General features: G+C 37.2%; 1 protein-coding gene across 1 annotated transcript in view; it reads right to left on the reverse strand.

Moving 5' to 3' along the window:
- The window catches only part of LOC126248830 (inositol 1,4,5-trisphosphate receptor), a 367806-nt gene extending 352046 nt beyond the window's left edge, over positions 1 to 15760 (reverse strand). Inside the window, exon 1 of the mRNA XM_049950243.1 lies at positions 15643 to 15760. The gene's annotated coding sequence lies outside the window, so the exon portion shown is untranslated. The remainder of the gene's footprint in view (positions 1 to 15642) is intronic.
- Between the last annotated feature and the right edge of the window lie 5690 nt (positions 15761 to 21450).

A 21450-nucleotide genomic window follows, 5' to 3' on the forward strand; every position in this document is an offset into this window, starting at 1 on the left:
CGCTCAGGATTGGCATCACGTTCTCTTCACCGATGAGTGGCGCATATGTCTTCGACCAGACAATCGTCAGAGATGTGTTTGGGGGCAACACAGTCAGGATGAACGCCTTAGAAACACCGTCCAGCGAGTGCCCCCATCATGCACGTCTTTTGAATGACTTCCTTCAGGATAATGACATCGCTCGCCTAGAGTGGCCAGTATGTTTTCCAGACATGTACCCTGTCGAACATGCCTGGGATAGATTGAAAAGGGCTATTTATGGACGACGTGACCCACCAAGCACTCTGAGGGACCTACGCCGAATCTCCGTAGAGTGGGACAATCTGGACTAACAGTGCCTTGATGAACTTGTGGATATAATTCCACGACGAATACAGAAATGCATCAGTGCAAGAGGACGTGCAGTAGCCCAGTAGGTACCGGTGTGTACAGCAATCTGGACCACATCTCGTTGCGTGGTGGTACAACATGCAATGTGTGGTTTTCATGAGCAATAAAAAGGGCAGAAATGATGTTTATGTTGATCTCTATTCCAATTTTCTGTACAGGTTCCGAAACTCTCAGAACTGAGGCGATCCAAAACAGGTTTTGATGTATGTATTTCCAGCACTAGCATGAAGCATCTGATTTGTCTTGGCCTGAGGGCATATTATTACATTGTTTTAAAGCATTATTCAGTTCCAAGGCTGTAAAGGATGTGCTGTAAGTAGCCAGGTCTGTTAAGATAAAAGATATGGTATCGTGTTCTGTTAAAAGGTGACGATGAGCAAAAATATAATAGTAACTTTTGGAGTCCATCATTTCCGCACAATTTATTGCTGAAAGTTCAGCAATGTTAGACAAACTGCGGTTAATTCCTCCTTCATTAAGGATTTCCAGGACTCTATTGGTGGCTTTAAATTAACTAATCTGTCATAATTTTAACTACACTCGTGAAACTGTGGTACATACTGTCACTCAAGAATCATACTGTTCCCAACATTCTTGCTTCTTTTGTTGCACTAACTAACGTGATTTTGTCCTTGATCGCTTTAATAAAATTAAAGAGTCATTCATCATTCTGTGATGGGATCTGCACTTTCTGTGTATCATCGTGGAACAGATATCCGTCTAGAAGGACCTGAAGAGAATATTATCGTAGTGTTTGCAGCTCGGATTATCATTTCTGTAGCTTCTTTTACTTCATCGATCCTCTTCCCTGAATTTATCGTGAACTGTGCTTTAGCAGTGAAAGCATTCCAATTAACTCTTTGCAGTGACCAAAATGCTAAACAATCTGAGTGGTGTAAATTTGGGACCAATATAATAATTAGGTAATGGTCACTATTGCAAAAGTCATCAATATTCATTGCATCACAGGCCCAAGGTAAGGACAACAGATTATCAAATCTATAGCAGAATAGGAGCTATAAGAAGTGCCAAAATGTGTTGGGGCTTCCAAATTTATTACACACAGATCAGGGTCTATTTTTAACATATACATTATGTCATCTGGGCATAGGAAGACAGTCTTTCAAAAAACTCGATCTTGTATTGCTATACATATTGCAGGATAGTTTGTGATTTAACTACCAAATTTCTTTCAAAGTGGTGAGAGTAACCATTACAATTCCATTGTAAAATCATTGAAAACATGAAAAATTGTACAATTTTACATGTGTATGATTAATGTACAAATAAGGCTTTGGCTTTGAATGCAGCCTTCACACCAGGGATAATAACTGTGTTGCATGACACTTAGCTATGCATAACTGGATGTTTGTTAATAAAGGTTACACAGATAATATAATTTGAAAAATATGTAACTTTTTTATGTCTTTCACCTTATTTTTATTTCTTTAGACAGTATGTAGACAACATACAATAAAAAATAATATTTTAGAGTTCAGCATAGATGTCCTGTATGGAAAGCAGTAATTTTTGATATTGTACCTTGCAATGAAAACATAGGGTTGCATCTGGAGGGCATGTTACGTCATCACCACCTGTATTTGAATGTTTCATCTGGATGTTACATTATTTTGTAAAACAAAATTGTTAACGTTTTCTGTAATGTAAAACTGATATTTTTCTACTTTTTTAAAAATGTTATCAATAAATGACAGTGGATGTTGCAGCACCACAGCAAACTAATAGGCAGCCAGATGCACATGCATGTATGTATGAGGGCTATTGACTATTAAAAGTTATTATTGTCATTTTGGTTGTTTTGTTCACACAGACTATCTTATCAATGAGAGTACTTGTTGTCCACAATTTGTCTTTCTGTACAAAAGCTATCTGTGACCTTTTGACACCATACTGTATGACTAATTACAGGTTATAACAAGGTACATCTATAAGCATATAGGTACTTGTTATATGGATACGTATACTGTGTGTCAACATTGCAGTACAACACGTACTTTGTAACTTTTAGGTGTGTTGTTTGAGAATGGATGTGTCAACCTGAAACAAGTAATCACTGCAGCAAAAATTGCATTTTCATTCAACTGAGAGGGAAAAAAATATATATAAAATTTGCTGTGAAACTTTTGTTGATTGCAAAAAGCTACTTGAGCTCACAGAAGAAATCTACATACCAGCGATGATGATAAGCATTCAAGGTGGTCAACGAGAACTTTGGATCACTAACTGTCCCAAGCAGCCACAACTCATCCCCATAGCTGTGTGCATAGGGACAGCCCAAGCAGTCTACGAAGTCTAGTATCAATGATGAAGAATCATGCTCCACTACCACAACAGACAATGCAGGAAAGGATTGTACACTCAAACTCCCAGTAGAATTCAACTTGACCAAGAAACAATGTCAGCAAGTATCAGCCATTCTGTGTCCATTTTTGGATGCTTTCAAATCTGGAGTTGAGATAAAATAGAACAAATGGCCCATAGTAATACATTGTATCAACACTAGGGATCATCCACCAATTAGTCAGTTCTTGCATGTGGTGTCAATAACTGAATGGCACAAAATTTGGGAGGAAATGGAGAAGATGCTAAAAGATGACAACATTTAACCTTCAGGGAATCCTTGATCCCCCTCCTGTGATCCTTGCAAAAAAGGAGGACAGCACATGGTGTTTCTGTGCTGATTACGAATGACTGAATAAAATCATGAAAAATTATGTCTACCCATTGCCGCACACTGATGACATCCTAGACTGCTCAAACTATGCTCTCATGCACCACAGCTCGTGGCATTACTGATGACTCTAGACAGAATCAGACACAGGTATCACTTACCAAGTCTCTGCTGATCCATTAGACAGTATGTGAGCCACGGTAAGGAATGTCAGTGACAAAAGCATGTGCCCCAATTACCTCCGGGGCACCTGATACCAATTCCACATGCGGTAGCACCATTACACCAAATCTGAGTCAACCTCTTGGGAAGGTTACCAATGTTTACAACTGGGAATTGATGGATAACAGTCTGCACTGACTAGCTCACACTATCACCAAAGCTGTGCCAACTGCCAAAGCTATGGAAAATTGCAAGGTTCCTTGCAGAAGGAATCATTTTTAAACACAAAGCACCCCACACGATGATCTCTGATTGCGGAAAAGTGTTTCAGTATTAGAGGTAATTTCACATTGCAAAATAACCCACAGGATAAAAACTGCCTACCATCCAGAGATGAATAGCCTCACAGAATACTTTAATATGATGCTGATAGATATGCTCTTGATGTACAATGTTATCAACAGAGATCCTGGAATACAATACTGCCCATTGTGACTTAAGCATATAACACAGCAATTAAAGACATTACAGGCTTCAGACCATTATTTCTGATTTACAGTCATGTGGCCAAAAAGAATGTATACATGGTCCCTGTTTCAACTGGACAATACTCAGGATTACTACATGAAACACCTTATTACTCAGACCAAAGAAACAGGATGACTTGGTCACATACAGACTCTGGACATTCAGGGGAAAGACTGGCAGGACTATAACACCAAGCACCAGCCAGTGAGAGTCAGAGAGTCAGCTCTAGATTAGATTAGATTAATAGAGATCAGCATAGCTTTTTATATCTGTGCAAAACAGGGGACTACCAAAAAAGTTACTAAAAATGCTACTCTGGTCTGTACTGTTTCCTTCATTGCATATCAGATGTCACATTCCAAGTCAAGTATTATGCCCTTTCATAAAGAAGATAAAAAGTGCAGAGATGTTGTCCGCATCCTCTGTATGAAGCCCTCCTATGGTCCTGAGGCACAGATGGACGATGGGGGCTACCTTTGATGCTCATCACTGTGAAAAGGATGTGACATGATGTGTTATAATACAGGGGGCCACTGACAAGATCTAGACCTAGGATGCTGATTAAAATTAGAAGTTCTCAGACACTGCCTTGCCGTGTCTCCCCACAAGTTGTGCTGTGGTGTAGCGGTTAGTGTCACTGGCTGGTGTGCTGCGGGTCCAATTCAAACCCCAAATACTTGTCATTTTGTATTTACCATTTCCTTGTCAACCTAGAACCATAAGCATGCAAACGTCTGTATACAGGGTAAGTCAGAAATCCACTAACAAACTTTCAGAGTTGTTAGTATATTCTATTTTTGTATAAATAACGGCATACACTGTCCAGGAGGCAATTCTGTTCTTTCTGTGTGTTGATGTCTGTAATAAACATTCTTTCAGTACTATACTTGATTGATGATTCAGCTTTCAGATTTGGACTCAATTGTGGTTACAACCTGACAATATTGCACAAGAATATGATTTTACTTTAAAGATCCAATTGCATTAGGTAAATAGACAGGTAAATATACTTTTAAAATAAAATACAAAATTATTACATTTTAGGAGTAGATCTACAGTGAATACTTGACATGATATTCATAACAGCATTGGGCAATAAGTAATACAGAGAACACCAGAGGATGGGGAAATGAACTCATAACAGTCCAAAGAGGCAGCATATTAACAAAAGCTACATAAAAAGATGCAAATCAATGCTAAGCACTTACATGCCCACTGCTACTACTATTTTGGTAACACTATCAATGTAGCAGAACACACAACAAAGCATGGCAACTTCAAATAATAGTTGTCAACATAGCTTGTGGTTTGTATTGTATTGTATGTTAACCGGGAGCCTAGAAACGACGGAGAGGCTCTGTCCCTGCCGCAGTGGTCCAGAACCCCATGACGACTACCACAGTCCACTTCACCCCTCCGCCGTCCCACACCGAACCCAGGGTTATTGTGCGGTTTGGCCCCAGATGGTGGACCCCCCCACCTCTCCCCCAGGGAACGTCTCACACCAGATGAGTGTAACCCCTATGTTTGCATGGTAGGGTAATGGTGGTGTACGCATACGTGGTGGAGAACTTGTTTGCACAGCAATCGCCGACATAGTGTAGCTAAGGCAGAATAAGGGGAACCAGCCTGCATTCGCCAAGGCAGATGGAAAACCGCCTAAAAACCATCCACAGACTGGCCGGCTCACCAGACCTCGACACAATCCGCCGGGTGGATTCGTGCCGGGGACCAGGCGCTCTTTCCCACTCCGGAAAGCGTGCATTAGACCGCTCGGCTAACTGGGCGGGCAGCTTGTGGTTTAATGCAATAACATAATGAAATGAAAATATGGTGATGCCATAAACAAATGAACACTAGAGAAAAGACTTGTACTTTGACATATATAACATATGAGACTGCTTAGTACAAAAGACACTATACCTAATGATACCATTCAACTATAATCACCATGCCTTAGGTAAAGACTGCAGGATAAACATCTCCTCTAGACTTTTCCATGCTTACTGATCTTCAGCAGTCAAAATCCTGCATATTTTCTAATGCCATATACCTACCTTACTTTAAATCTTTGCATTGTTTTATCTTTATTTCTTAGAATCTATTACCAAAGACTTCCTTGGACCATCTACACCCCATTTGCTGGCTACATATAGGTCTACTTCCCATTTGCATTTCAGTATTATTACAGCTATAATTAAGTTTTCTGCTACAGCCTGTTCCCTTGCACATCTGTCTTGTTTTCTTGTACCACCTAATAAATCCCAACATGTATTCCTCCACTGCTAACAGTACAATGTTTTAAAGTTTGTCTGAATGACATATATCTTGTCAAAACTGGCAATAAACAATATTTGTTTCCTTTGCACTTCAAACACATCACGAGTTTTATTTTTGGTAACTCAAAATCATTTCCCAAAAGCACTGCAGAAAATTTTTACTCCCCTTCTTGTTTCCTTTCTTGTCCGCACAACTGTTGTTTTCAAAATCCTAAATACAAAAACTTATCATTTGGTCTTATGAAGTAATTATTTTTTTATGCATTACTTTCTCAATATGTTGATTACACAATATATTAGCCCTATTATTACTGACTTTCAAACTTGCCCTGTAAAGTGCTTTCATTTGCTGCTGATGTTTACCCACACTAGAGGTAAACAGTGCAGTGTCATCAAACAATGGGTCTAGATAAATATTTTTTTATTGGTAGACATTGAAAGTTAAACATTCTGTACATGTATCGCTCACATAATGGTGGTGGTGGTGGTGGTGGTGGTGGTGGTGGTGGGAGGAGGAGGAGGTTGTTGTGGTGGTGGTGGTGGTGGTTGTTTTATTTATCTGTGGATCACGTTTACAAGGATATTAGAAAAATCGAGGTATTACAATTTGGCAACAACAAATTAACATAATTCATGTACAGGGTGAAGCAGAAGTCCAGCAAAGAACTTTTGGAGGTAGTAGTATGGTCCAAATCAAGAAAAAGTGACTAGTAATCACGGGCTCTAAACTGCATACCTTAAGAGCTATTAGCACTTGTTCCTCTTTGCTACTGTGAGACACATCTCTTCTGCTGTAAGTGCTTTGCTTTCCATATTCTGGGAGGAGGTAGTATGGACCAAACCAAGAAAAACATTGTCTAGTAAACAAGGGCTCTAAAATCTGTATCTTACAAGCTCTAAGCACTTGTTCAGTAGAAGAGATGTGTCGCACAGTAACGAAGATGAAAAAGTGGTCATAATTCTTAAGGTCTGCAGTTAAGTGCCCATGTTTAGTGGACATTGTTTTCTTGTTTTGCTCCTTATTACGCCCTACCCATGTGGAACTGTGGAAAGCAAAGAGCTCACAGTGGAAGAGATATGTTTCACATAATCGGGGATAAACAAGTAACCATGTTTCCTAGTCCCCCCCCCCTTTTTTTTTTGTTTCTTTCAGTTCACGCTACCACCTCTGAAAGTTTGTTGGTGGAGTTCTGGTTCTCCCTGTACACAGGCATTTAAATACTTGTAGGTGTAGCTTGACAAGGAAATGACAGATAGTTGGTTGTAGCCTTATGGTAGGAATCATCCTGGCATTTGCCTAAAGCAATTTAGAGGAACCACAGAAAATGTAAATCAAGATGGATGGAAAAAGATGAAGATTGAGGCCTCCATTCTTCAAGGCTTGTCTGTTTAAAGCAGCACTACACACTTGCCTTATTCCTAGTGTACAGTACCATTTAGGAAGAAGTTATTTAATAGTGCAAAAGGCTAGTGATACTCTGTTTATTCATTTCTGACTACCAGTCACTGCACACACCATTTCATAATGCTCACTATACATACACTACCAGCTGATGTAAGGGCCACAGTGATGCTGTTTTGTTTCCATTTTGTGTACTGCAACTTCCCATTTTGCCAGCCTGAAAAACTGAGTCAGCATCCCTCTATAATTGACATTTTGCACTCAGGAAGAGGGTAACGTAGCTTAAGTGTAAGGTTTTTCGGAAAAGAAAGAAAAGGAAACCATAGTGTGAAAAGTTACGAGAAATGATAGATATTTTGTTGTTATTAATATCATTTACTTTTGATATATTTTTTACCATACCACTACCGTGCATTAACTAAGTAATCCTCCACTGCACAGAGTGCATGGCTTAAAAAATACTTTTAACTGCCTTTTTAAATATGCTTGTTTTCATAACTTCTTCCATCTCCATGGGCAATGGAAGTTTACATTTATCTCTTGGTAGAAAATGATGTTTTGAGTTTCATGTTTATTTCTTCTCAGTAAATGTTAAGTTCAGTCTAGTTTTTCATCCAAGGTTATGAACAAAACTGTTTGTGTCATAATTATCAATGTTAGTTTGATGTGCAAAACTATTGGTACATTTACTTATATTGTGACCTTTACAACAAGTTCGATTGCTGTTATTGGTTACTATTCTTACCGTTCTTTTCTGTAGTTTGACAACTGTGTTCCTATTTCGTGTATTTATTCCCCAGAAAAGAATTCTATAGCTAATAAATGAGCGTACATATGAACAGTATGTAACTAAAAAGATACTGATTGTTACACACTGATAGAAGGACAAAGAGCATAACATGCTGATGACATTCTTTTTGCCAGAATCTGTCCCCCCCCCCCCCTCCACTTCAACTGAGACTCAATATTCACTCCTAGAAATTGTGCACTTGTTATGCAGTCTACAGAAGTACCATCCATATTTTAATTAACAATGTCAATTTTCCCTCTTTAAACTGGAATTTAGAGCATTTGTTTTCTTTCTGTTCAGTGTAACATTATTTCATATTGACAATTCCTTGAGGGTTTTATTTACTTTCCCTGAAAGTATTAATATTTTCTTCTTCAGTGACTAATACTGCAGACACCAGCAAAGGGAATCTTTTCCCTGGTACTAACACTACTGTGAAAGTCACTGATGTGTATCAGCAGCAGTATTGCTCCTATTATGCTACACTGAGGAACTATATTAATGTAAATGTTTTACCAAAAGTTGAGCCTTATTTGAGTATTGTGTCATCTCTACTCCTTGTACCCGATGTGCTTGGCATGATCAGAGCCAGTCATTTAGCTATGTCCCTTATTCCTAATGACTCAACCTCACTTAGTAGTATCAAAAGCCTCACAAAGATCTAGGAACATGATTGCAACACATTCATCTTTGTTAAAAGCATCAAGTACCACTTTAGTGAATTCTACTATGGGTTTTCTGTATTACTTCCACTTCAGAATCCAAACTGTAATTCATTTACTAAAGACACAGGGAATTTGTGTGAATGTACTACACCATTTGTACAAACAAACAGTGCAATACCAGTAAACACAAAAGAGAATCTGTGTTTGGAAGAAGGTAAAACACCACATTACGTACTCATAAACACGACAAAAACTAATGTAGCCTACTACACGACTAAAACCAAACAGCTGACTGCAGATGACCTAATGGATGGCAGAGTACTGTGAGTAAGACATCATAATACCCTGCTGACACATTTGACGGAGCGCCAATGCAATGACTGTGCTAATATCCACAAAATGCATCATGCAGCCCTTCCCATAAACACATGTTTATCTCAGAATGTATGTGTTTCTGGAATCATGTTTATTAGGCTTATTTTTCTTGTTTCGACGAGTACTAGCACCTCCCAAAGTATTCAACACTGTTTTTTGAACACCCTGTATAAATATCCCTATATATTCCTCCCACCTTTCAGTTTTCCCTTCTTGCTCAGTACTGGGTTTTCTATCTTAGCTCTTGATATTTATACAGCTGTTTCTCTTATCTCCAAAGGTTTCATAAATTTTCTTACAGGCAGCATCTATCTTTTTCCCCTCATTATGCATGCTTCTATAGCCTTGCATCTGTCCTCTAGCCATTCCTGCTTAGCTATTTTGAACTTTTTGCTAATTTCATCATTTAGACAGCTATATTCTCTTTCAGCTGCTTCATTTGCTGTATTTTTATATTTTCTCATTTTATCAACTAAATAAATTCCACACATAATGTGTTATCCAGGAATTTCTATAATCCAGGAAGTCTCGCCTTACCTATTTGATCCTCTGCTGCCTTTCCTATTTCATCTTTCAAAGCTACCTGTTTATCTTCTATTGTTCTCCTTTTCCCCGTTTCAGACCAAAGTTGGCTAGTGCTCCATGTGAAACTCTGAATTTGTCCAGGTCCCATCTCTTTAATTTTTTGCCTTCTTGCAATTTCCTCAGGTTTAGTCTGCAGTTAACACTCAATATATTGTTGTAAAAGTCCAAATCTCTTACAATTTAAAATCTGATTCCAACATTGCTCTTTCAATTACATAATCAGTCTGAAACCTTACAGCGTCCCCAGCTCTCTTCCACATATACAACCTTCTTTCAAGATTCTTAAACCAAGTATTAGCGGTGATAAAATTATGGTCTGTGCAAGATTCTAGCAGGCAGCTTCCTCTCTCATTTCTTTCCACCAGTATGTGTTCTCCTACTATTTTTCTGACACTTCCTTTTCCTACTACTGAATTCCAGTCACCTGTCACAATTAAATTTTCATCTCCTTTAACTATTTGAATAATGTCCTTTATTTCATCATAAATATTTCAATTTCTTCATTATCTGTGGAGTTAGCAGGCATATAAACTTCCACTACTGTGGTTGGTGTTGGCTTCAGCTGCCAGAAGCTGCAGTTGTGTGTGTGTGTGTGTGTGTGTGTGTGTGTGCGTGTTTTTTTTTTTATATTTTTGACAAAGGCCTTGACGGCCAAAAGCTTATATTTTGACAGTCTTTTTGTTGTGCCTATCTGCGGCTCAGCATCTCCACTATATGGTGAGTAACATCTTTCCTTTTCATAATATTGTCAGAATATTTCTGGTTATAGAGGATCTCTTTATCTGACTTGTCTTTCAGTACCAAATTTATCATCATAATGATGAATTATAAAGAAGCTGTAGTGCTGACATATACAGGCTATTATAAGTATTCTATCATCAGCTGAATCAACACTTTTTTTTTTCTCAAGAGCTGTTTTGTTAAGCCAAGTCAAAAGGTTCTCCACCTATGAAATGCACACAAAATGCGTTGGAAAGCTAAAAGATATTTAGTATGGCATGCAACATATACTGAAAAGATAGACACCATGGGAGAAGGCGCGTTTATTGCAGTTGACAAAAACCCTGTTTCTATTGAAGTAAAATTTGAGCATGACAGTGAAGTTAACTGGTTGTTTATAAAAGGTCCAGATGAAATCAAGTTAACTGTTGGATGTTTTTACCAGCCACCTGATTTCACTGTGAGAGCTTTATAGTCATTCAAAGGCAGTCTACAGTCACTAGTATGTAAATACCCACAACATGCAATACTGCTTGGAGGCAATTTTAACCTACCAAGTATAGACTGGATATTGACAATATTATAAAAAGCGTAGACTGCTACTCACCATACAGAGAAGATGTTGAATTGCAGACAGGCACAGTAAAAATATTGCAAAACATGTGAGCTTTTGGACCTAAGGCCTCGTTCTAAAGTAGACAACACACACAATTTCAGACAAGCGCAACTCACACACACTTGACCACTGTCTCTGGCCACTGTGGCCATCACATGACCTTCACTAAGTGGGTCTAAGGCATCTATCCAGTCACTCATCAACCTGTCTACTGTGGCAGAATAACACAGCAAACGGAAAACCGAAGTTTTACATTTCACGTTTAAGAAAAACATACCATCATTTGACTCTCATATGGACGACATAATAATAGGCATCCCTGGTACAGAGAAACAACTGAAAACAAATAAGTTGACAGGTCCAGATAGAATTCCACTTTGGTTTTACAAAGAGTACACTACTGTACTGGACCCTTATTTAGCTTGTACATATAGTGAGTCTCTCGCCCAGCAAAAAGTCCCTAGCGACTGGAAAAAAGTGTTGCAGAATACTAGAACACATTCTGAGTTCGAATATAATAAATTGCCTAGAGATCAAAATGCTTATGTCCATGAAACAGCATGGTTTTAGAAAGCATCATTATTTTTGTGAAACTCAGCTTGCCCTTTTCTCACATGATATACTGTGAATTATGGATGAAGGTCAAAAGACAGATTTCACATTCCTACATTTCTGAAAAACACTGGACATTATACCCCACTGCAAACCATTAATGGAGGTTCCCAGATATGTACCCAAGTATGAGCTCCTTTGCAAGCTAAGGTACTCCTACAAGAATTGGTACCATTCAGTGAAACTGGCCCACACCCTGCTGAGAAAGCACATTCTGTAAGAGTTTATTTTAATTTTATTTTTGTTGAAAAGGAGACAAAGAGGGAGGGGGGGAAGGCGTGGTGGGTGAGGGGGGGGGGGGGAATGGTGGGGTGGGGGGAGTGCTTGTAATAATACACAAGACAGAAATTGAGAAACAATGTATTCTCAGTTGGAAACAGGACCACGGATTACTCCTGACAGTGAGGATTAACAGATCTTGCTAAAATTGCATAATATTAAATATAGTTAGTGAAATTGCTTTTAGAGGAGAGAAAGTGCAAAAATAATTGTAACCTGGTGGAATACGTGGTTACAAACAATAACCTGACATGCAAACTTAAGTAAACAAATGTACTGATACTTCCTTCAAACTGGTAAGATAAGTATTCATGTTCCAGGGATCATTTTGCATGATAAATCATAATGATGTAAAACAAACCTTTTTAAACAAAATTCATCTAAGGATTAGAAGGAGTTGTCAAGGAGAAACCTTTCAGTTTGTTTCCAGATTTTACTTTATTGTCTGTCAGGCATTTTATATCACTGGGTAAGCGATAAAAAATTTCAGTTACAGCAATCTGCGCCTTAATTTGGGACAATGAATGTCATTTTCCTGCTGGTATCGTAATTATGTACATCACTGTTCCTTTTTAGCTGCAGTGGATTATTTACAACAAACTTCATGAGGGAATAAGCATACTGTGAAGCAATAATCAGAATGTACCACATATTATTCTTGCTGCATCTTTCCGAGCAATGAAGACTTTTTTTGATAATGGAAAATCCTGGATGGAAGATAAAAGGTGATACGAGGATAGACAAGCACTTCCTACTGTACAGAGAAGCCACTGATCAGCAGACAGGTAGACAATAAAGCAAAGGCAACTGTTAATAAGCTACTGACCTTGCAATGTTTATCAGAAGATGCAAAAAATATATATATAACAAGCACCCAACTATCTCTTTGTTAATTATGTAGTTTCCAGATTATTCTTGCATAATTCAAGAATTTTTGCAAAAGTAAAAAGCAAAGCCTACAGTCTTTTATTATAATCAGAATGATTTTTTTTTGTTTAAAATATCCCATTATGCATGTGACCCATGTTTTAACACACAAACTTAGGCACTGAAATGCAGCTACTAAGTACAGTAAACAGGGCAAAATTCATTCCACTGTACTGCCAATGTTTCAAAACTCCGGAAAATGAGGATCACAGACAATTATTTCGTGAAAATGAACTGAAAGCAAATGATACGCAATACAGTGTGCAATTCTGTAAATAGACTGTCCGTTTCCAGCATGTAATACATAAGTAATGTACTGGGCCTTCGAACACAACACTTTTGTAAATAGGCTAGAGTAATTACTAAGTCGCCGGCAAAACCTTTTTTAAAAATGTGTATTCTGAATTATCTACGCTTTTCTATAGTTCTTGCAGTCTTGGGTCCCTATTATATTTATTATGTGTGGTGGGGGAGGGGGGGGATACCACCATATACATACATCACCACCCCCACTCTCTCAACAGTTGTTTTCTGTTTTCTCTGCTGTCACTACAACACAACTAAAAAGAACTGTATGAAAGAAAGTACATAAAATAAGAGGAATAAAAATTTTAGTGTTATCAGGGTGTTCTCCACTGGGAAAGTACTGTGAGATGAGAGCTTTTTAAGTACTGTCTGAAACCAACTGCAAAACAGCCAGTGAGGAAAACTACCAGATCTTAGGCACCCACCAGAGAAATGGGGGAAAAAAAGATACAAAGGAGTCTCTTTGTATTCGTATGTGGACATTCATCTTGTGGCAGTGGCCACAGCAACAACCACTGAGGGTACAGGGTACAATCCGCTGCAAATAGTAAAGCTCAAAGTAATGCAAATGTAATGCACCATAATGGAATACATACGTAAAATAGACGAAAACACCCAATACTTTCTGATTACAAAGTCAGCATATAATCAATGGAATAACTGTAACGTAACATATTTCAGGTTACCCATCACCAGTGGAGTTGACTAGTTGAAATAAGCACAGATGCCAGGTGGTCTTGTTCAATTTATCTTAAAAATGTGTAGTTTATGCCTGAAGGATGCCTTTACAAACCTGTTTCTGACTGATTTATACCAAGTTTGGCTAACTGACGACACAAATGAGTAAAAGAAGCGTGGCTCAATACAATTATCAGTGCAAGTACGTCACATACATACTTCACTAACTCGAGTAAGATTTTCTGCAAAAATGGTTTTACATATATCACATGAAGACTTAAATATTTTCTTCCCATTTCTACCATATCAACTAATGGTTGAATACGTCTAACATTAACACCACTTACACGTATGATGAAGGGTAATAACTGAAACTACAGTCTTGGAAAAAACTAAAAACACTTCCATCTCCCTTACTAATTCTTTCAGTTTACACACACAATCGTCACAAACAGATGCACTAAGTGAACAGAAAATTAGTATCACTAACGAAAACTTATGAGGGCAAAAACGAGGAACACAAAAATCCGCGCTTTAAACAGGAATGGAAAGTGAATTCTCGTGTGTGACATAATTATTATAATAAAACATCAAAAGGAGGAACTACATTCATTTGCAAAATCAAGTGAATTCTGTACACTAAGGCTGTCAACAATGCACCTCGCAAGTTACACACTGAGTGACGTTTGTCGGTGAGATACATAGTGTTCCAGTAAGGATTAAATTGGCTATTCAGTCCAAATTTACTGAAAACTTATAGTCCACTGACAAAGGGAGAAGGGGCCACTAGTGGGAAACACGTAAGAATACACAGCGAAAAATCGTTTGCGCGTTGATGAATATAGATGACGGATGTTGACATCTTGTACATTCCAACACGATGGTTCCTTTATATTTATTTTTTAGACAAATTTGACTGTTCTTGATGCTACACACAAGCAGAAACTGTATTTATTGCGAGTTACTTCGTGGTTCGCCCAATAAAAAATAGAAAAAAGAAGAAATCGCTATCGTTATGGATAGAGCACCTATCCTTCACGACAGAGTGTAACACAGCTGCGATACACGACACCGAATCCACTACCCCGTCGAATAGTATGTAAGAATCTCAGTACTGGCATTAGAAATCCAAAAGTCTTGTTTAACTTTTGTCTTCAAGCCGCTGACCATTAGAGTAATAGTTACGTCGTCTTCGATATTGTTTACTTCACAGGGTGCATCAAAATAAAGAAATGCAATGACAACTTCCAAGGATGAGAAGGGATAAAAATTACTAATGAATCAGTCTTGTACGTTGGTGCATTTAAGAGAAAGAAAAAAATTTTTCCTCTGCTGAATGCTGCAACATCCGCTTATATTTTGTTTCACAAAACTTGTGTTAGCGCACATCACCAATCACCGCACCACTAGAAAATAAACGCTAAAATTTCTGAAAATTCACTTCATTATGCGAATTATACGGTTTCATTATATGAATGCAAATAAGATTCAACAGAGTGGAAATAATTCGCGCAGTTATATTATGCAGCGCACTGACGTATCCTGTATCTGAATTCACTCAGTTTTCCGTCCGTCGAAGCATCAACAGTAAACAAAAATGCTCTCATAACTACATACTCCAATTTGCACGCCTTACCATTAAACCAAATATTTACAACACGGGACTAATTTGAACTGGACACTCACAAGCACATCACTACATCGAAATACAACACACCAAACATCAGCACGGTAAAGATAGTCCTGTGCGTTCAAGTCGCCATTCTGTCATTTATGAGCAAACACACCGTTCCGTCAGCCTTGGTTAGCCACAATATTACATCCCATGGATAAGTGGACGTCGTATTTTAGCAATATGCGAATAACAAAATGGCCAAAAAATCAACAAACTCATGTAAATATCACAGTACTGAAGAACTATATCTTCAACTTTAGTACTGTTCACTGAAAACTTTCCGTAATGAACAAAAACAAGTTCTAGCGCACTTGAGATGGACGTTACATACACCACTAACATCTTTTAACTTTCCTTCCACGTCTTTCACCAACAAAGAATTTGTTTAAGATGCCGAACAATTATGGTACAGAAGGATTTACGTCCGCATCTATTCTCTGCAAACCAGTGTGAAGAGCATGGCAGAGGGTGATTCCTATTGAACCATGAATTCTAGCTTCTTCTAGTTCCAATCGCGTTTGGAGCACGGTAAGAATCACTGCTTAAATTCTTCTGTAAGTGCAGTAATTACTTTCGTCTTTGTGGACCCTAAGGAAGTGACAGAAGGAGGCAGTAGTATATTCCTCGATCCCACACTTAATACTGTTTCTTGAAACTTTATAACTAAGATTTCGTGAAATAGGTAGAGTCTATCTCAAACATCCTTCAGTTCAGTTATTTCGGCATCCCTATGAAGCTCTCCCGTAGGTCAAGCAAATCCATGGCCATGGGTACTGTCCTTCTTTATATACATTCAGTATCCCCTGTTAGTCATAGTTGGTATTAAAAGAACAGTAATTGTATTTTTCTATATTAGACTCCTCACGATTTGTTTGCTGCGTATTGGCATAGAGTATAAATATCTGTGGAGTGAGCATAGCCCACTGCACATGTTCTCAACAACAAACCGGGCTAGTCACGTGGTAATAGGACGTCGCTGCTTATCTGCAATTTGTGGTAACAGCGAAGCTTTAATATTACACATATTCACCTGGTTTTAAATACGTTTCTACACGTTTTAATAGTAGTAATAGCCATGGTGCAGTTGTTGTTACGGATGTAAAGAGAAGTACGTGAAAGGAGGACCAGTTACTTTTCATAGGTACGTACAACAAATCTCTAATAGTGAATATAATATTGATGTGAGGCGCTTTATATGTTTAAAAACATCGAGGCGCGGTATTGCAATGTCTTGTAATGTAGAGAAAATTCCTGCTCTTTTTTTTTTTTTTTTGTTTTTTTTTTGTTTCGCCCTTATGTTTACAAGAGAAATGCTAGATATATTTGCAAGTCAGTATTTACGTATTCGTCCTATATTCATCTGCAGATAAAATTTATATGTTGGCTGTCAACTAAATAAAGCAGGTGGTGTAAATTGCTTATTTACAGTAACAATTTCATTGCTGTAAATGCATTTCCCCCAACCTCTTTCCTGTGATGCATCGGCATCCAGTACAGTGTCATTGTGACGTAATTAATTAGAACAGAGATTCGACAACATGAATAAGTGCAATAGAAAACCTTAAAAGGTATTATTGGCTGTCACTTCTTTTCAAAAAAACGTAATTAAAGTGGAACTGAGCTATGATACTGTGCAAAAAAGCATAATACCCTTGCTCTTCACAGCTTTAAAACTAATTCAGTTCCAGGTATAAAACCTTTAAGATATTTATAAAACGCATATACAAAACTTCAGGATACTTCCAAAGATGATCTGTGTTTTCTAGCAAAGTAGTAACACTCAATATACGCTAAGCGCTATACAGACTAACATGCGCTGTCCCAATACCACGTGACTTCAGCAACAGTAGATGATGCTGACAGATTTCTCGTTCTGAGCGTCCGAATGGTCACTCCATAGCTATTTATGCTCAATGTGTATTCGGATTTGCTAATGAAGAGTCTTCGACTTTTTTCTATACATTGAGTGTGTATGTATGTGTTATTGTAAAGAGTGTCGAACGTATTGTTATTTCTTTACTGAACGAATTAATTAAAATTAAACTTTCTTGCCTGCCATCACATTCTGCTATCAGTTTTCTCATGAGGTTATGGACTCACAGGCAGGGAGTAAATAGTTGGAAGATTGAAACATAACTATTTTGCCAGTGTTTATGTATTTCTAGTTCATCAGTTTGGAGCTTCACTATCTTAGAAGAATATGAAAGCGCATAGCTAATTATTGAGTTCTAATTTTCGAAGCAAACAATTTCAAACACTGTATTTTTCAACTGCAATTTTATAGATAATGATATGGAAAAGGAACAAATTGAAAAGACAAACAACTCAAAAATATCGCAAATGTGAAAAGACTGTCGCTGAAAACTAACAAATGACTTGATGGCAGCCATCTGGAATAAGTGAAAGACTGCATCACTGAGTGTCAAATATGGAAAATCTTGAGCGATACATTTGAAAGAAAAAAAAAAAACATCGCTATACAGTTACTTCTTCATAAACAGGTACTGCAATTCAAGTTCAACTCAGTAAAAAGTAAAATCACAAACTGATTTGTAATCTTCTTCAGATGACAGGTGTGAAAGTTAAAGGAACTGATGCTGTGTATCACTGTTTGTTAAAAATTTGACAAGGATACAAGTTAGCTATTTTCGTATTCCATGGATCATTTTGCATGATAAATCGTAATGATTTGGAATTATTCATTTTAAAGTCACATTGCAAACTAATTTGTAAATATGCCTACATGCAGAACATTGATAACTTATTCTATTTTTTTAACGTACAGATGTGAGTTAGTAATTCATACCGACCTCTTTTCACACATTACAATAACATAAATTCTTCTACTGAACAGAAGGGATTGTCAGGGAGAAAGTTTTTCAGTTTGTCTTCAAATATTACATTGCTGACTGTCAGACATTTTATATCACTACGTAAGTGATCAATAATTTTAGTTGCAGTGTTGTGCACCAATTTTGGTGCTAAAGACAACCTGAATGTGGAGTAATGAATGCCATTTTTTCTTCTGGTATTTGTAATTTTGAATATCATCGTTCTTTCCAACAAACCTCATGATGGAATAAGCACACTGTGAAGCAATAGTCAGCATGCCCAACTCCTTAAACAGATGTCTACAAGAGGATAATGGGCCAGCACCACATATTATCCTTACAGCATGTTTCTGAGCAATGAGACTTTCTTTCTTTAAGATGAGTTACCCCAGAACATTATTCCATATATTATTGAATGAAAATATGCAAAATATGTCAACTTACTGATTTGTCTCTTCCCAAGATTTCCAATGATTCTAAGTGCAAATGTGGCTCAACTAAGTTTTTTTAGTAGTTCCAAAATGTGCTTTTTAAAGTTCAAATTCTCATCGTTATGGACTCCTAAGAGTTAACAACTTTCCACCTGATTTATTATTACCTCATCATCTGTTACACTTATCATTGGTGGAATACCCCTAGATGTCGAGAACTGAATGTGTTGTGTCATTTTAAAATAGAAGGTGAGATCATTCAATGATACCAATCATGATTCTTTTAAGAACATTGTTTATTATTTCTTCTGTTTCTGTGTGGATGCATGGATTCATTGCAAAAAGAACTAATCCTCCTTGTACATACGATATAAGATCATTTAGATATATGAAGAACAATAGTGGACATAAGACTGAACCTTAGGGAAACCCTACATGTGATTTCTCCCCAGTCATGATTACGCCACCAGAATGTATTGGTTGAATTATTAAGTACAACTTTCTGTATTCCTTTGGTTCGATATGATATTATCCTATACTTGGCTATATAATCAATCCTACAAAATTTCAATTTATCTAGGATAATAATAACGTTTTAACTGCAATAGAGACATTATCTACAGACAGTTTGTACTTAAGCTTCATGAAAACTAGGCTACTGAAACCTGCACGGGACTCAGGACAGAACATTGTGTTTAATATGTACTGAAACACTTTCAGCAGTAAGAAAACTAAGAGGAAAAACAAATTCACAAATATCATACATTTCGGTGGAGAAAATGAAATTTGTTTTAAATCTTTTAACTTTGGTGCATTTGTACATAAAAGAACTGTCTATAAGAAAAGAAACCAAAATGAAAAAGACTCTGCAAATTCAGTAAATAGCGACTCTCAATAGGCTTCTTTGCGTTCGGATGCAAGTCGTTTTTCGGCTGGTGCATTTAATGAATCAGTTTTCTGCTACCTGGACTATAGTTGGAATGAGCACTTTGTGGGCGACTTACAGGCGTTGATAATGTGCAAATGCTTGATGCGAAAATGTGCACTCTCAAATTTGCCTGCATGGCATTTCTTACTGAAACGTTCCAAATCTGTCACTAAAGGTTAGAATATCTTAATTATATTGATCTAAAAGTCCTTCTGAAATATGTGAAAGGAATGAACACCGAAGATATCAAAAAACGAACGTCTGAAAGGAAAGTAAGCAAACAAGAATTCCACACAAGCATATGAGGACAAGAATGAAACAGCCACTGGAGCTAGTACACAGTGATATAATGGGTCATATTACTCCCATGTCTTATGACAGACTTTACTTTACATAATTCGAGAGCAAGGCTGTAACTCCAAAAAGCGAAAGAAGATAAAACAGCTGGAATGTTACAAAGTCAATAAATTCACATCTGAAAGGAAATGAGGCGAGACCTGTGTGAATCACTGAGGGGAAAAGTATTCCAGCAGAAACACCTGCATTCACTTGCTAGTAAGTAACAACATATTTATTGTCTTAGTAAATGATTAATGTATTATGTTACTTAAAAGCTAGAGATGCTTCATAATTTACATAATGTAATTTATCAACAGAGGAGCAATTTTGCGTTTAAATACTTCCATTTTTCTATAATCTTATTTTGTAACCAGTTCACATGATACCAGGAGTGTTTGGTGATTGATTGCTCATTGAAACAGTGCGCAGTGCACAGAGAATATGAATAATTCTGTATTTCTTTGTTATCAGCATGTGTCTTTTATTCTTGAGTGTGCTAAGCCTTTATTTAAAAGTCATGAATGTTTAATGTACAATACATTTTTTAAGTTCCATGTTTCTGTGCTACATTTGTACCACTGTGAATTTAGACCATTCTTAGTATGTAGCATTTAGTCCAACATATCTCAATAACACTGTGTTGCAAGAGTATTCTACACTTACATATTATAAAAATATGTGTCCACTACAGGTTTGCACAAAACTGATTGGCATAAATTGGAGAAGAAAATTGCCTAGATATATTTTTACAGTTTCACAATATTCCACAAAAAAATGATCAAGTTATATATCTTAAGAGCTGATGGATGGGTATGATGTGAAGCAGAGGCACCCAAATAACGATGCTCCAAGGATTAATTCTGCCACCTTTAAGTATCACATACTTAATGGAACTACAAGAGAGAGAAAATGTTTTGATGCATTTACATGAGTTTTAGCATCAGCGTGACGAGATGCAGACTGTGTTTTTTTCTAACCTGGGGTGGATGGGAACAGTAGCACAGTCATAGACAATATTTTTATTTATTCTTGATTTCTAGATGTGCATTCTGTTAGTAAAAGGGTGAATGGCCTTTCAGACCATGATGCACAAATTTTAAGACTAAAAGACTTTTGTACTCAAACAAATGTCACATATAATTACAATCTATGTAGAAAAGTTAATCCAATGGCAATAGAGTTTTTTTTAAACAAGGAACAAGAGTGGTAGAATGTTTACAGTGCTGTTAACATAGATGGA

This window comes from Schistocerca nitens, chromosome 3 (genome assembly GCF_023898315.1).
Source record: "Schistocerca nitens isolate TAMUIC-IGC-003100 chromosome 3, iqSchNite1.1, whole genome shotgun sequence".
Taxonomy (NCBI): Eukaryota; Metazoa; Arthropoda; class Insecta; order Orthoptera; family Acrididae; genus Schistocerca; species Schistocerca nitens.